The following is a 17,808-nucleotide window of genomic DNA, read 5'->3' on the forward strand; positions in this document are numbered from 1 at the left end:
CAAAAAAAACATGGGGAAATTTTTTGACGGTTGATTTTTTTTTTTTTTTTTTTTTTTTCTGGAGTCGGAGTGAATGTGTGGTTATTGTTTTCTTAATGAAAACAAAAATGAAATGAAATATACTACTTAGTGTTTGTGTATTGCTATGTTCACCTTCAAAACTTTCAATAAACCAACCAACAACAACCATTTGGAGGCCTTGGCTCTATGACATTTATAAATATTTGACAACAGATGAGGGGGCTCTGCGGGGCTCCACTCTGAGCAGCACAGATAAGTCTGCTAATAAAGCAAAGGCTATCAGTAGATCCTGTACTGAGGACTGCACAGAGTATCCAGGCAGCAGGGAAAACGCACACCTTCCAAGTGATGCACGCAAATAGAAGCACAGTCTCTTGTTTATGCTCTGTTTCTCACGTAGCGACACATGCAGACACTCACATCCATGCAAAAAGGCACACATTATCAAGTAAGAGGAGCAGCAAGAGTTTGTAACTCAGTCATCACAATCAATAATGGAGAAAATGAAAAAGCAATTAGATGCTTTGTTACCAGCAGTGATTGCAACGATACTGTGTGCAACTGTGTGAGAAAAGCTCCGCTTCCAAATCATCCCCTTGCATTTGCTCTGACACTCGAGACGAATCATTGGAAATAAAATAAGACTGGGATGGCCGGTGTGTGAACAGTCAGAGAATTCTCATTGACTAGATAAGCAATGCAATGTGTGTGCTCGTCAGTGTGTGTGTGTGTGTGTGTGTGTGTGTGTCCTAGCATGTGTTTGTGTGCATACCTCAGTCATCTTCCCAGACAGCTGTTAACCTTCCAGGTTTGAATGAGAAACAGGTGTTGGGGCCAAGCGCACCCTCTCTGAGGAAAAAACAAAGGCCGTGTAATCGCTGACACATTACTAATAACGTACTAAATATCACCCAGTGAGGTGATTCAGAATGTTTTGTGGCTGAGTAGTTTGTTTACTGCTGTAGCATGTGTGAATAAAGATTGTAGCACACCTACTGTGTGGATTTTTAAAAGCAAATTAGTGTTTTTCTTTTCTTTTTTTTTTTCCAGAGTGCCTTGCAAAATGAATCACACTGGCTTTTAAACATTTTGTAACGTTGCAACAATGTCAACAATGTCGATGCATTTTACAAGATTCTATGTGGTAGATCAACAAAACGTAGAGCTTAACTGAAGAAGAAGAAACAATAGACAGCAGTTTGCTGCAATTCACCATAGTGATGGTGACACTTCATGTGGAGGGTTTAGTGTTCTACTGCTACTAATAAAATGATAAATACATAAATAAAGGGCTGCATACATGTGCACGAATGTTTAAGTATTTCATGTGAAAAATCAGCAGAAAAGATGTAGGAAAAGAGAATCAAATGTATTTTTAATTGTAATTCATATGTGAATTACAAAAAGAATATTGTTGCAACTTTGTGTTCGCAGCACTGACATTGTTTGCACTAGTCTACATCTGTGTGTTTTTATTTGTGATCACCTTTCTCCCCATTCTTCTTTATATTTCTCAATCCCACTGTCTTTCTGTCCAGTTCTTTATCTTCATCCCGCTGTATTACCACGTACTTAGCAATTCCCTCGTAGCCTTTTTTTTTCTAAAAGCTCCCCCATTTTTTTTTTTTACTCAGTGTTGCTCACCCACCCACACCTTTGATCGCCCTCACCTTTCCATTTTGCATGTGTGCCAGGATCTGAGGGCCAACGACACAGAGTACAGCCCAGTGGCCTAAAACTGAATACTTACATAATTGCCAACTGTCTCCAATCATTAGGGGCAGCCCTTAAAAAAGATATGCTTTGCCGACAGCTGCGTCCCCTCGCCTTTGCCAGCCTTTCAAATCGCATTTGGTTTAAAGTGCTCGTCCATATTATTTTTAACCCTAAAGCTGTATGTGCAATGTAGACAACAGCAGAAATTTTATAAAGGACACATTTGTATTCAGAGTTCTGGAATATGAAGTAGATATAAAAAAAAAACATTAAGAACAGCAAGCCCGACTCCATGTGAACCAAACTGTAGAGTTTTTCTCAGATTTTTTTATTTTTTACCACAATAAGTTTCAGCTTAAGTTGATATGATTAATACAATAGGCAGATGCAGCCAACGTAGCCGCAAAGAAAGCTAAATGTAGTTCAACTACACAGAACAGCAATGTACATAGAACTGGTCTGTTGTGAAATTTAACAAAGCATTATGTGACACTGATGTGAACATTGTTAGTTTAAACTGTTTTAAAGTCAGCTGAAATAGAACAGCATGCGGAAATAGTGTACATCTCTAGATGTTAGCATTCACCTTTAAAATGACACAATTAGCTCATGAGGATCTTCCTAAAACATGTGAGGGAACAATAACCAGTAGAAAATTCACAGAACTTTACCCAGGAAACCTCAATATTAATAGTATATTACAGTTTCAAGTTAGTTGAGCTCATTTTTCTGCATTTTACCTTCATCTTTTACTTGCCGTGTTGGTGGTGTTGTTTGAGAAACCAACCTTACCCATATCCTACCGCTTTTTGATTTTTGTATTCTTTCTTTTTAAAGAGTGTACATTTCCAAGAGGACAAAAATCACTCAATGAAATAATTGAGTGTATTAATTTTTTTTCAATTCAAAGCTTAAAGTATCTCAATATTAAATAAGTTGGACTTTCCTTAATGCAAGATAAAACAAATAATTTAGATTAAATCCCTAGCGCTGCATCCTTTTATCGTTATTATGCTGATGGACTGGATACAAGCCGCCTCCTTGTATCGATGCAAAATGGTTGCTCTTAACATTCCTGTTTGGTTGCAAACGGTGTTTTAGTAATACTTTTTTTTAAAAAAACCCAGAGTTCTTTTTTTCCAATCTTGTGCATGAAATGAAATGTAAAATTTTCTTGTGAGATATTAAAAGCGATATACGTTCACATGCAACTCATTTGTTTATAAAACTACTGACATTTCTTTGCCAGTTCCTGCCGAGAGAAGAACGTACATTTCATTTCCTTGCTTTCAGAGAGACCTTGCACTGTATGCTTAGTGACAGCTGGGTCAGGTCCCCACATATTGAGGACACAGCTGCCCTGCAGACATGTGCTCATGCACAGAAACACGCATGCACACACAAATGCGTGCGCACACACATAAACGCAGACTCCTATGCACACAGCAAGCGAGAGCGGGAAAGCAGAGCAGCATAGAGAAACATACAACCACGTCTCTGCTGTCTGGCATAAAGCGTATCTGCAACAAGTATTCAGCAAGAAGCGTAATGTTATACTTATTGATTTCACGTCAGTGTGTGTAGACAAATTTTAATTAAAAAGAAAAAAAAAAGTTATTGAACTTTGTATGCTATAAAACTAGGTTTGACAATTACATTAGGAATTATATTAGGAAATTTGAATATTATATGAATTTATTTTTGGACAAAGAAGCATGTAGGATAGTTTTCGTGAGAAACTACCCTACATGACCATTTGACTGGGGCCTCAGTTAAATATGAAAAAAAAAAAAAAACTGAAAGGGGTTAATAAAGCTGCAACTTTAAGCACCTGTAAATGGACTGAAATTATATTGTGCCTTTCCAGTGATACTGACATCTCAAGCTGCACATTGGTAGGCAACTTGGGGCTAAGCGCTTTGCCGACGTGTAAGATGACTACTCTACCCACTGTGCCAGTTAACTGGCAATTGGTTAATTTTTAGTATAAAATTTGAATAAAGATTGTAACATTAAAAATGTTAAAAAACATAATCTCATATATCACGTGTTGTAAAAGGTTATTTGCTAATGTTGTTAACTGGAATTTGTGGACAAAAATGCAATTTTATAACTTGTGTTATGTGTTTTTATTAAGAAAGAAAAAGAAAGAAAGACAAATTAATTTGTATGTCAGTTATATTCACATTTTCCTCCTCCACACTTTTTTGCAATAATATGCATTTCCATGATATGATCCATGGATATTGCCACATCCAAAACGTTACACGCCAAGAAATGAGAAAATTGTTTCATTCCTGACAGATGGCATTTGCGTATGGCATGAAGCATGTAGGTCTAAGATGCTTAGACCTACATGCTAAGCATCTTAGCATGTAGGTCTATTGAAATTTGTCCGTATTTCCAGACTATTTTTTTTTTAAGTTGTAGTGCTTTGACGGAAACGCTGCGACCAAGATAGTCTTTAAAGAGGTTAGAAGTTTCCAGAATGACTCTCTGCACTGTGTGTGTGAGTGTGTGTTTGTCGGGGGGGCTCATCCACTTGAAATGACGGCTCGTGTTGCTTATCAGTGGTCTCCAGCAGGTCCAGTGTTCCAGCACTGGAACACTGGACCAGTGTTTGATGGCTAATCAAACTCTGGCTCTGTGCTTAGAAAAACGGTGACCTGCTAAGCCTTTTGTTGAGCTTTGAGTCTTTATAGTAGGTTCTTCCTTTGTTTTTCTTTATATAATGAGCATCAAAGGCCTTACGTGAGAATTAATATGTTTCCACTAAGTTGTAGTTTCAGCTTACTCACAAAAGTTTAGCTTCTTATTGTGTATTTAGACATGAAAATGTGTATTTAAATTTCTCAGCAATTCTTAATCTTGAAACTAAGCGTGTAAATCCTTATTTTCTGTGTTTTTGTGACTAAACTATACTTAAAGGGTTTCATTATTCTAGATGGTAACGTATGTTATATTCATAAGGTAGCTAACTCAGAATTCATAGTTTACTGATTTCTTTGTCTTACACAGAACTGCAGAGGCAGTTTCAAAAAGCACTCACTGATGAAAAGCAAATCTAATTTAAGAGACTAAAGAAATTAGTTTTCTTTTTTTTTTCTTTCATGAGACAGAAATAAGTATGTCAGAGAGGTGGTGTGTAAAAGTCCCCTACCAGAAGCTCCTAGGGGCCATGAATCAACCATGAAGGATAATCAAATCAAATGCAAATGCAGTTTGTGTGAAATTTTTTTTTCTGCACTTGATGCTTGATGCCCTAAGGGGCCTTTTCAGTTGTAAGAGGAGGGTCTGTACATAATGATGGGTCACGCTTGAGGGTCCTTTGTAAACATGGTGAGTGGGAGTCCTATTCTTGGGGACAAGATGGAATTAGTCCAAGACAAAGAGAGGTGTGAGCAAGGAGCATGAGGATGTCTTTTGCAGCTCAACCAAAACCACGCAGACAAATAATATCATTAAAACTCAACACCACCAAAGAAGTCTTCCTGATTTCTTGCAATTCATCGCATGCATTTCTAATAAATAAAAAAATGCTTGGTATTAAACGTTTTACACGCTACAGAAAAAAATCATGTTTTAAAGCCACAAAGACTAAAAACTTTGAAAGTGTGAAACATAAAGAAACCATAATCAACTTCTCAACTGTTTTTTTACAAAAAGATACAGTAAGTACGGTTTAAGTGCACATGTCTGAGCCGTTCAGTCTTGTCCTCTAAAACTGGTAGAAACGAGATTCCCGACACCTGTGAGCATCAGAGTAACAACCAAAGCAGAGACCTCGACGTCAAACTTCAATGCTTTTAAATCTCTGCCTGCTTTTTTCACAGAATTCTGACTTTAATCTCAGAATTCTGACGCTAATCTTCTATCAAAAGTCAGAATTCTTTTTTTTAATTATTTTTCAGTGGCCCTAATCATCTTCCATAGGCATCACACAACTTCAACAAATGGTGGGATTAATTTAGCTGCATTAATTTCTCCACTACCATAACGTGTCTATTTAAATAGCACTTAAAAAAAAGACAGAGATGGAATTCAAAATCTTAAAAACACAGACACAGCACAATAAAATCCAACTAATCAGTACAGTCAATGTCACATTATGTTAAAAGCCAAATCTTCCATTTAAGATTTCAAAATATGCAAATGCAAAGAAGTCTCATATCTCTGAAAAATAGTTTTCAGTGGATAATGGTACAGGGAAAAAAAGAAAAGGTTCATTAAGGTCAGCACAGGATAAGGTACTGCTGCCGATCCTTAAACTTCTTTAGGAGAGATTGCATTTCATACACTGATGACCTGAGCCTCTGAATCCCACCCGTTCCTCCAAGCATGAAATCAGCATGCCATTATCAATTGTTTCAATCTAGGGATCTAAAACTACTAGAACTACATAATTTTCACAATTGTTGCAATTTTTTATTTATTTATTTATTTATGTTAAAAACGGTTAACAGAGCTGATTCTTGTTGTTGAGTTGCTTTAAAACACAAATGAAAAAGTTTCAGGATTTATGTTTTTCCTAGGAGTCCTTTGGTTTGTAGTTAACACTCATTTCCAGTATTTTATTAAGAAAAGGCCATTTTGAGACTGGCATAAAATATATAAGATATCTGAGTGGAGCTCAGGTTTCTTCATCAGACGATGAACAGCCGCATGCTGCAAGTCCTTTGGTACCTGGCCCAATGTCAGACTGCGATTAAGGAAGTTAAGACTAAAGAGTCTCAGCGTTGGAAAGATCTCAAATACACACAGTTTAAAATGACATACAGACTATGTGCATTGATTCATACTGAGGTATTTATCAAATATTTACATATTACACAGGTACTTAAAAATGTATGATATACATCAGCCTATCATAAATTAAAAAATGGTGAAGCAACATCATGACTGTCCACAGTGCAGCAAGATAAACATAAATCTGGACTAGAAGAGTGCCAGTCTTTTGAGAGTTCTCTGAATTACAATGGTCTGGTCAGTAGTGTTTCATACTTTACTATTATTTAGTGAGGATCTGCCCAAAGCCATAGGTGGTAACTAATCAGTAATTGACATTTAGTTGCTGTGAAAGAATGTTTTTGGAATTTGAGATCTTTGTGCAGTAGAGCAGTGGATTATTACTTACATAGCTATAAATAAGTACATAGTGTAAACTACCCCTACAGTGACATTATTTTCTCTGTTGGATTCCTCAAACAAAATCTTTTGTTCAAATATGTAACAATTTAAAATTATTATTCTAAACTCTCATTTTCTTGCTCTATTTTTGATTTTCATTTTTTTTTATATAATTTTAAAATATATGGATTTTATCTAAACAAAGAATTTATTTGAGGAAGCTTTTTCACTTCCAGGGTTAGGAGCTATTAGTTGTGTAGTTAAATATTTTCAGTATGCCAATGTGCACATATGAAGAAAACTTTCAGATTCGTTATCACCTTTTTTGTGAACTGCCAAAAAATAAAACAAAATGAGTGTTTTGGGTAAACTTTTTGACTTGTGTGAAATTAGCATCCAGTTTGAACAGTTGAATTAAAAAAAGAAGTCATGTTCAGAGCAAAACGATGACATTCAAAACCACATGGAATGAGGCTGGTTGATCACAGAAGGATGCCAAGACCGTCATGGTTAAAGGCAACACCCTAGCAGAAAAGAGCAAATGGGCTCTAAACGCGTTGAAAGGCTTACTACAAAGAGATCTTGAGTTTACTACTCTTGGAGAACCTCAATAGAAGAGAGTAGGAAACAATAGTGGGTTAACATGATTGTAATTGTGGCTTTGAGAAGGACCAGGAGCTTTCTGTTGTCTTTGCCGTTCCTTTCCCAGTGAAGGGGAAGTGAGGCGTACTGATGACAAAAGTGACAAGTAATTGGGAGCACAAAGGAGCTGGTTAACCATGGCCCTAAACTTCAGGAAGTGTTAATCAACTGAATCCTGAGGCAGCCAAGCTACTGTGCAATTTTCGCCCGGAGGTAGATTGGATTTTAGCAGCTGGAACGTAGCAATGGGCAGATTGGGTTATAAAAGATTTGTTAAGTACGGCTGATTTGCTTGATTTGCTACTAACATATTTATTGAAACTTCCTGCCAGAATTTCTTTTCTTCATTAGAAGATAACTGGAGCTTACATTCGTAATGCAAATTCTGAAAAGAGCAAACAAAAATGTACAAATTATTCCTGTCCTCTCTGTTGTGATAATATTGAAGACACTGAGTTGTATTCTTTTTTCCACTTTCGACACAAATTAATTATGATACGCCTTCACCCTCACAGCTTAAATAACACATTGTAGATTTGTTTTATCCCTATGTGGCACAGCCACGAAAGAGCACGACAACAGCGGGATCCATTTAAAACATCCAGATTAAATACTAAACAGATTTTCTGGGCACATTATAACAGCTCTGTGATTCCAGTGACTTGCAGTGGAATTTGCGGGTTCGGGAATAATGAACTGCCCAATCTCTGTGTACACAAATGTATCTTTAATGAGTAGTGTCCCAGTTGTTCAATTCATTACAGAGGCTGTCTAACGCTTTCATCCTGTGCTCACCCATGTATGGCCTCAAACCGTGTGTGTCACAGAAGTTGCTTTGTGTGGCTCCCTGTGTGCGCAAGAGGAAATAGGGAAGGGGTAGTTTTAAGTATGAACACATTTGTATTAAATATTTCTGCCCTTCTAGCTTGAGAAGCCAGCCTTAATTAGCACTGTCTGCCCGAGTCAATGCCATGCACGCCTGCCCACAAATAGGCAACAACAGCATGAAGCAAGAAAGAGCCTTTACACCTTCAAGCAACATTTTCTTTCCCATGTGCAATTTTAGTAAGGGCTCACAGGCAAAAGGATCCCTTGACTCCTTTCCTTTGGAAGATGGTGACTTCCAGCCGCTGCACTTCAGACACAAGCTTGAAAAAGGGGAAAATCCTCATTAACTTTTAGGCTTCCTGGTAAATGGCTCTTGTTCTCAGTTTTTTTTTTTTTGTTTTTTTTTTTGTTGTTTTTTTGTCCCTTTTAGGTGGACGCTGAGTAAACTAGTTAGGAATTGAGATTGAGAGTTTTCATGGAATGCACTTCTTTCGAATACATTCAATGAGCCCCTGTGAGAAATCAAGTTCAAACTTATCTGGCTGCTTTGATTGAGATTTTATGTGTTGGCAACTTTTTTCATCTACTCACTCCTAACACTTAAAACTGTTGACTCTATGGGAAATCTTTAAAGAGGAACTGCTGTGACCTTAATTAAACATATGGAAAAACTGGGCACTCACACACACACACACTGAGCTTGAATGTAAAGCAGGCCTATAAAAATATTCCATACATTTTCTGTGGCCAAAGCCGACCTCAGAATGTTAAGAATTTCATTTGATGTTTCAATAAAGTTGTAACACGGCCTCTCCTGCTGCTAAGACATCTTTCTAGTTCTCACTATTGACTATCCTCAGTCATGGTGTTTAGAGAATTGATATTGATCCAGTTGTAGTCAAGAAAAATGAAACAAAAATGATTATGACAGTTATCTTAATCTAGTCATCTGACATAGTTTCAACCAAGCAAACAACTTATGCATCACAAGTTAATGTGTGTTGTGAAAAATTAATGTGCACCACTCATAGTTTTGTGGAAGATTTATTTTCTGAAAAGCTTTGACCTGCCAAAAGTTATTTTAGCCAAAGATGATTTTTCTTGAATAACTGTAACACTGGAACATAAAACAACAGCAAGTCATTTTTCCTAGGCACTAATTAATTGTGTATTTTGGGAGCAGAGGCAACGTTTTGCATGTGTGCGTGTGTTTCGTTTCTAAACAAAGATAAGTTGCCCAGGAAATTAACATTTTAAGCTGTGCCACAACTTCTTGTGATGGCAATTAGCGTGGTTAGCATTGCTAACTCTAAACATCTGTCTACATTTATAGTTCCTAAAGAACTGAGACTTTCCAAATGTAGAACATTTAGTGACAGACCGGAGATTAAAATGTCAAAAGAATAAAGCTTAGCAACATTGCTGTAATAGGTTTCAGTCTTTCTGTTGTCTGCAATTTTATTGCTCTCCTGACTGAAGCTGGACATGCACCATTAGAAAACATGGTTTCTAGTTTCTTACATGTTTTTTTTTTTTTTTTTGTTGTTTGTTTTGCTTCTTTGATTTGCTTGTCAGACATCTCACTGAGATTTTAATAACTTAAAATACCTCATACAGAATCTATAGCAGTGTAATACAAGGCAAAGTGGATAACATTTGTCAAGTCAGTATATGTGGTATGGTGTGATAGTTTTTATAGTTTATTTTACAATTGTATTCACAAGGCTGTTTGGAAGGAAAAGATCACATGCACTTTCTTTGTGGTCCATACGAATAGCAGATACATCAAACCAACAAACCAATACCTCAAACAGAACTCTGTCTCTGTCAAACTGCTCCTAAAGAAAGTTTTTATGGAAAATATCTGGAGTGCAGACTGAGTAAAGCTCGGCAAAGATTGAAGAAATATGACACTTTTGTACTTTTGATAAGCAATCAATCAATCAATCAAATTTTATTTGTATAGCACATTTCAGCAGCAAGGCATTTCAAAGTGCTTTACATAATTTTAAACAGTGAGAAAAAGAAAGTAATAAAAAGATAAAAAGAAAAGATAAAATCACAGCCTAACAGGACAAGGCCTCCAGCCTTGCAGCACCAGGCTCCGTCCGCCTGTTTCGCGAAAATTTTGCGCTAGGACTTTCGCTGTCCTACGCGGATTTTGTGCATTAATTGGTTACCTGGTGAAGCAATGTATGATTCTGAGCACAAAATAGAGTTAGTGATGCCACTGGTCTGCAAGCTCAGCACCAAGAGCCACTGATGCCGTATTATTAGTGTGCAAGATGGAGTTAGTTCAGTCATCACCCAGTGTGAGGTGGCGGCTGTCTTTGCTCGTCTGGTTTCTCCCCTACTCCTCTCTCACTGCATTACCAGCGGGGAGTCGCCTCCCAAAGCCTGAAAAAGACACACTCCATTAATTCTACTGCAGGACCCAGACACAGCTCAGATGTGCGATAAAAAGGAAAGAAAAAAAAAAGAGATAAAACATCCAGCTCAACTAAAATTCACTGAACAGCACTTTTGTAAAAAAAAAAAAAAAATGTTTTTACATATTGTATATGTTTGTGTTCAAGCACACATAATTAAACATGTATGCGGCAAGGAATGTCTTTCAATCTTTTTGTGAACTAAATTTTAAAAAGAGCCATAATTCAATATGAGTTAATATTCTTAACTGGCAATATTCAACAAAAGACACATCACTGAAGACACACAACATTTATGAACATTTGAATTCAAATGTTTTGGTTAGATATTTACCAAACAGAGTCTATGGTGATAAAGCTGCTTCTTTAGTTTTGGTGTTTGAGATTTAACCTCTAATACTGACTGATGGTTTGACACCATCATGCATAAGTAAATAATCTGTAATTTGTCACCCTTGCTGGTGAAGTATCTGCAATGCACTTGTAAAATATAATATATATTTTTTTATTTTTTTTTTTTTTTTTGCTTGTTTCTGTTGCACTCGATGTTGACAACAACTGCAGTTTTGTGCTCTGCAAAAAGTATTCCTTTCTGATAAAAAAATCAAAGTGAACTCTAAAATGTCCTTCCGGTGATTCATATACGAAATTTTCTCTGTAGGTTTTGGACTTTTGTTGCCATTCAAGAACACATTAATGACCAGAGGAGTGTGGGTATTGATTTATGCTTTTTCACAGGAGGGACAGGAGAGCAATCAGCCTCTTCCTCATAACATACGGTGCATCAAAATAATTGGCAGTGTCCAATTATCCTGTGATTCATGTTCAGGAGATCTGACAAGCCAAGTGAATCCAAACTTATTTAATCAGGAAGCCTCAAATATGAATTATGGCTGACTGAATAAAGCCCAGCATTTGAGAAATTGTACAAAAACAATCTATCTACAGTGACACTAAATTTCAGTTATTTTTGCCTTTTTATATGCCTAAATGTTTCATATAAATGGTTTAAATCACACAAAGAAAACTTGGCAAAAAAAAAAAAAAGCTGTTTTAATAAGATATTTCAGACTTTAACTTGAACACATAAGCCATTTTCTATCCTCCCATACTTTGGACCATGGTCCTGCTGCAAAAACAGACGCTCTTGATCTTAAGGTCAAAAACTGACAGCCAGACGAGTCACTTAAAATTTTCTGATGGAGAGCAGAATTATTGGTTTCATCAATAATAGCAAGTCATTGAAATTCAAAAACAGTAAAGTAGCCCCAGACTATCATGTTACCAGGAGGCGATTACTTCTTCACATCAGACCAGATTGAGTTGGATTTCTTTTTTTTTCTCTGAAAATATTAAATCACCAGTTGAAAACAATTTGTTTTTGTTTTAAACTACAAGTATTTCATACTGGTTGGAATAAAACTATTCAAAATTGATGCACACTTTGATTGCAATTAATCATGATCAACTCCATAGAGAATCTTGCTCCATCATAAGGTAATTTTATACTAAGATGTGTATATAATTTGTCTTTTGTAGCCCACTCTCACTGATTAAGGATCCTACCCTTGACTTCCGTCCGGGTCTTGCAGTTATGTTTCCGAAATCATGAAGTGTCTGGATTGATCATCCATAAAGTAATGAGGGCACATGAAAATGTCAGCATCAATTACTCATATTGCATGCACCAAAAAAAACAAAAAAAACAGCACAAACAAATGTAAAAGAAAACAACTAACGGAATCAAGAACATTCTATATCTGTTTCAGGTAGGTTGTCCTAATTATGAATCATATCATTTATGTATCCTAACATGAATTATTGTTACAAATGTTTTCATATGGTGTAGAAATCCTACTTTATTTAGAAAAATAATGTGTATCAAATCAAACTGTCTGGAGCCCACAGTTCAGATGGACACTAAGTTATGGCAGGTGTAAAAAAAAAAAAAACATCTACGTTCTACAAAGAAAGTTATACTTATTTTGTAATTTGTCTCTCTTCAGCTATTAGCTTCCTAGTTTCACTGTCTCTACACTCTTTATCGAGTGTATAGTATAGACAGCATATTTGTACTGCTTTTCAATTCTAGTCAGTAGACTAATATGAACATATTGGCCAATGGAATGTGCAGAGTCCTGCCCTGAGGACACTGTAAACAATGTGCACAGCTGTCACACCCACCTATTTCCAGAGATGGACACTGAGAAAATTGGAATAAGTAACAAATGTCTAACATCAAGATCCCACATGAAAGATCAAGAACCATGCTCAAACACTTTATAGGGTAAGGACACAATGACAGGTCAAGCTTGAGACAGAGCATTTGAAAAGAAAATGTCTTCCAACCATGAAATGTCATTGCTGTCAATCACTAGGCAGATTTAAACTGGCATCAGAGACGGTACAGAGTGGCTTCTGTCAGTTAGGACATTTCATTGTTGCTTTTGAAACAGAAGGACCTTAATTGAAACAAATAAATACAAAACTATGCCTGCGAGTCTATAGTTTGATCAATGTATTCAAGCCCATGATCACATTGTCCATTTGATTCCAATCAGGGAAATGTGATGCCTTCACCTCATAGATTCTTTCTGGTAAAGCCAAGAAATACTAGTAGGTCATTTGTGATACTTGTAAACTAGGCTAGTGGAAGCTCTAAGATGAAGATGGCGGTATAAATTGAAATTAAGTTATACTCCTTAGCGTGTTTGTGACACACACACACACACACACACAATTCTGAAAGAACACATAGGCAAATAGTTCACCATGTTGACTTGTTGACTGAAAATGTTGGAGGTTCTTGGTTTTAATGGATTTAATAAATAGGTTATCATTTAGGAGTTTTGAGTCTCTGACCAGTGGATGCTTAATCTGAATCTAATCTAAGAAAAAAAAAAAACTGGCCAATTTCAGCTTCTGTTCAATCAACTAGAGCATCTCTAGCTTTCTAGTGTACGCAGTGAAAAAGTTTACCTTGTTAGATGTACTGTTGTACAAAAAAATGTAATGGTCTGTGTGACAGCTGTTCCTGCTGCCATACGTCAGACAAGTGGCTAAACGTTACCAGCTACGTCAGAGCTTCAGATGGAGTACCACATCAAGGAAAAAATGCTAGTTGTATCAGATTTCTATAAATACCAAAACCACTAAAGTGGATCATACCACTGTCTGAATGCAAGGGGAGGGGAGAGTTGATGTTAATCATTTGTTCTGTTTTCTTTTTTTTTGCACACATAGTCCTGACCCAAAAATGTTTGTTTTTTTATAGGTCAATTATTACTACCTTTCTGACTAGTGTTTGTCACTCAAGTCTAACAATCAAATTGTGTTAGTTTGCTGGTTGGTATTTCCTTTTTTTGTGTGTGAAAACAATGATCTGATCAGCCATTAATTGAAGGGTAACTAGCACCCCTCTGAAAGCTAAACCCCGCCCCTCAAGTCAGAATCTTTATTTTGTATGTAGTGTATTTACAGTATACACTGTATAGTGTACTTGAAGCAGAAATCCCCACATATATTTTTAAAAAAATTCAAAACAATTTCAAAAGATAGTTTTAAATCTAAAAATGGCAAAAGCAACTGGCAGACCATAGCTCTCCAAGAAAGAGCTAAAATCACTGAATACATACAGATTTCATTCACAGCACTTAATTGAGTTAGTCTCATAAAATCGTACTAAATTACACGAAATGTGAAATGTCATGTGTTGGATTGTGGGAAAGTGTGCACCTCAAAATACAGTTAAAGCCGTTTTCTTGCAGTGAATGTCAATTTTACATGTAAAAAGACAAATACTTACATGCATAATCTGTTCTTCTCGGTCTCAAAACAGAATTTTTTTTGCAGCAGCACATCATTTAGGTGAGATAAACGACAAACTATGAGCCAGAGAGGGAGAGGCTACATCAGCTTCTGCTTGGATGAGCATATAGGGCACGGATGCACCACGCGCCCTGAGGTGAGGGTAGAAGGGCTTTTTTTTCTTTCTTCTTTTTCTCTTTTTATATATACACATCAAGCAAGCTTCACTGCTTTCTTGTGACACAGCTCCTGCCTTAGAGAAGAGTCAGGCCTTTTCTGAATTAATACAAAAAAAAAAAAAAAAAAACGGGTATTAGTATAACTGATTAATTGTTTAAATAAACATATTGGTAGTTTTTTGTATATGGCATCAGTAGAAGTTTAACCAGTTTTGATTAAAAGCATTCGAAACAAATATTAATTTATTTGTATTTGAGCCGTTTTGATAATGGGCTAGAGCCCATTATCTAGTCTTACTCATACTTTAAATGTTATTCCTACCTGATGGACATTCCTTTAATTTAAGAGAAACAATGGTTATTTTTTTTTTCTTCTTTAAAATGGGACATTTCCCTTCAAATGTCCCATTACCAATACTTTTCCCTTCAAAAGTATTTGTATTGTTCAATCCTGACAGACTGATGGCAGGCTTTGGAGAGATTCTTCTTCGGCAGGGTCAGTGCGTCTAGCTTGATGGTAAGGTGGATGGAGGTGAATGAAGAACAACACTGGAAGACAAACTGTTATAACCATCTAAAGAGACAGAGACAGAAATTCACCTTCCAGTAAAACAATGCACTACATAACAGCCAGGCTTCCAGTGAGATGTTTTAGATTTATGCCTCCATGTGTTAGAATCACCCCTTGACCTTACAGATTTAGATCCAATTGAGGATTTTTGGCGACACTGTAGAATTGCTTTTTGCATATGCTCCCCGTCCAGTCTAACTGAGCTTGAGCTGTTTTGCTAAACAGCTCCAAGAAACATTTGCAAATATGTCAATCTGTGATGTGCAAGGCTATTTTGAGACATATCCAAAAAGACTTGAATACACACACACACACACACACACACACACACACACACTATGCTAAGTTTACCAAGACCAACAGTGCATTCTTTGCTTTGGTCTTTAGATGATTTCAAAAAGTCAAGTAAATATTATTTTAAAAATATAATGATAGTCCAGATTACAAGTCTGTCTGTTATTTTGCTTGCATGAAACTGAAAAGTTTGGGTACCGATGCTTTAGGTGCCATGCATGGCGTGGTGTTTATGCAAATGGTCCGGGTTGTCAGGAGACAGTGCTGAATTTAACATACTGAAAGAGATTTGGTTTACTCTGTTCTTGGGAATGTGACCTATCAAATCTTCTGATGGAAATGAGCAATCCAATCCTTATTCCTTGTTAGAAATCCTTGGTGAGATTAGATATATAATTTGAATATGAATAAGACTATCTGGGCTAATTATAACCCCTCATTCAGCTACTCCGTTTGCACAGAGCAGTAGCAGTTGAAAAAAAGACTGAAAAAGAAGAAAAAGACAGATGATTGGAAGATGAGCGCAAGGAGGAGGATGAAAAGAAGGAGGAGGGGGTAGCAGGAAAGAAATGATGAGGAAGAAGTCAAAAGATCAATCCCTAGTTTGGGATTATCTGTTCCCCGATAACGTCCTCCACCCCACCCACTGCCATGAAGATATGCTCTCTTTCAGGGTAAATAATTCATTCACCTCAACATGCACACTTACACACATATACGCAAAAAGCACCTTCACTCATACCACATCCCCCATGCAGATAATGCTGCTGGCCAAATTTATACCTAGCTTCATAGTTACAGTCTGCAAATGCGATTAGCGCTTATCTGAAGAGAGACCAAACTACCGTCATCATCGAGTTCATCGTCATATCCATATTCATGTCTTTTAAATCCCCTCTGGAGTAAAACTAAAGGGATTGTAGCACCTGAAAACACTTAGCTCTTAGTAGCAGTGGAATGACTGCAGATTCCTCTATTGAGGTCAGAGCTCAGCATAAAACATGTTCTAGATTTTTATTCTTGCCAAGAAGCATTGTTTGGGGGAAAAAGGTTGTGCAAACCAAACATTGTAAAAACATGCCTTTTCTTTTAGCTAAGCAGCATACTTGATTCAAACTAGTTCACACTTGTCCACATCAAGATAATAGTATATGCAACAATGTGTCTTCTTTAGAATCACAAATTCTGGTCTTCCAAATGCATGGTGTCAAAAACATTTTTTTTTTCTTTTCATTTTAATGAGTTTAAAGGACACATCCATTACATGAAATGAAAACATATTTATTTTTTTTTATTTGTGAACCTGTTCAATCATCCACATACGAGTGTGATATTGGAGGGCATTGCCTCTGCATCTTGCTTATACATAAGCAATAATGTTTTAGAAAGTGGTATGTCTATTGTTGATCTGTTTGCTTTTTTATGTACTAAAGTTTGTATGATGACCTCCTGTGGTTCTTATCCAAGCATGTTGCCCAAAATCAGTCAGGGCTAATTTGAATCTCCAAGAGTGCCTGACCACAAAGCCTAAGCAATATAAGTTTTGTCATGTGTAATGATGAAACGTACCTCCCATTAGGGCAGAGAACAATGTTCTGCCTAGATTTTTGTGACTGTGTTTGTTCTTGGCAGGAGTGATGCTGAGACTCCCAGTCAAAGGTTGGCACCAAAATGAAGGGTCAGACCATGAGCAGCAGAAGGAAGAAGGAAAACCCCTTAGAGGCTGTTAATGTGTAGTGACCCTAAAGTAGTGTAGTGGAAAGTGTAGATCTCAGAGGTTGTTATTTTAGCTACAAATTGTGTAAACAAAAAAGGATCACTTTTTTTAATTTCAAGGAACAAGAAGCTCATGTACATGGACACAGAAAGGCATGTCAAGCCCTTAGGGTGACTTATATGTCCAAAATAACTCAAGGACAAGAACTTTGAAAACAACTTTATACTGCATTTCAGTTTATTAAAGGTAGTACTACCCTTCAGGAAATCATCCGATTATGGTAAGTAGAAAGCCAAATTTATTCAAAACACAACTGGAAACATGCAAATGTTATAAGATGGAAAACACTCTGTGAGTGAAATGCTAGATTCAAATATTGTCTAAAAGACGAATTGCAATGCTGTACTACAGGGATGATTAGGCTATGAAAATAGTTATTGTACGTGGGAGGACAAAGAAACGAAAGAAAGACGTTAC

At 36.6% G+C, this 17,808-nt stretch overlaps 1 long non-coding RNA gene across 2 annotated transcripts in view; it reads right to left on the reverse strand.

The window, feature by feature from the left end:
• Positions 1-17,808, reverse strand: part of LOC106948509 (uncharacterized) — a 40,241-nt gene that overhangs the window by 14,568 nt on the left and 7,865 nt on the right. For both annotated transcript variants that reach the window (XR_001425187.1, XR_001425186.1), the window contains exons 3-4: positions 10,642-10,731; positions 794-870 (exon numbers count right to left, since the gene is read on the reverse strand). This is a non-coding gene — a long non-coding RNA (uncharacterized LOC106948509). The remainder of the gene's footprint in view (positions 1-793; positions 871-10,641; positions 10,732-17,808) is intronic.

Source organism: Poecilia latipinna, unplaced genomic scaffold, assembly GCF_001443285.1.
Source record: "Poecilia latipinna isolate Pla-1442-1.1 unplaced genomic scaffold, P_latipinna-1.0 Scaffold291, whole genome shotgun sequence".
Lineage (NCBI taxonomy): Eukaryota > Metazoa > Chordata > Actinopteri > Cyprinodontiformes > Poeciliidae > Poecilia > Poecilia latipinna.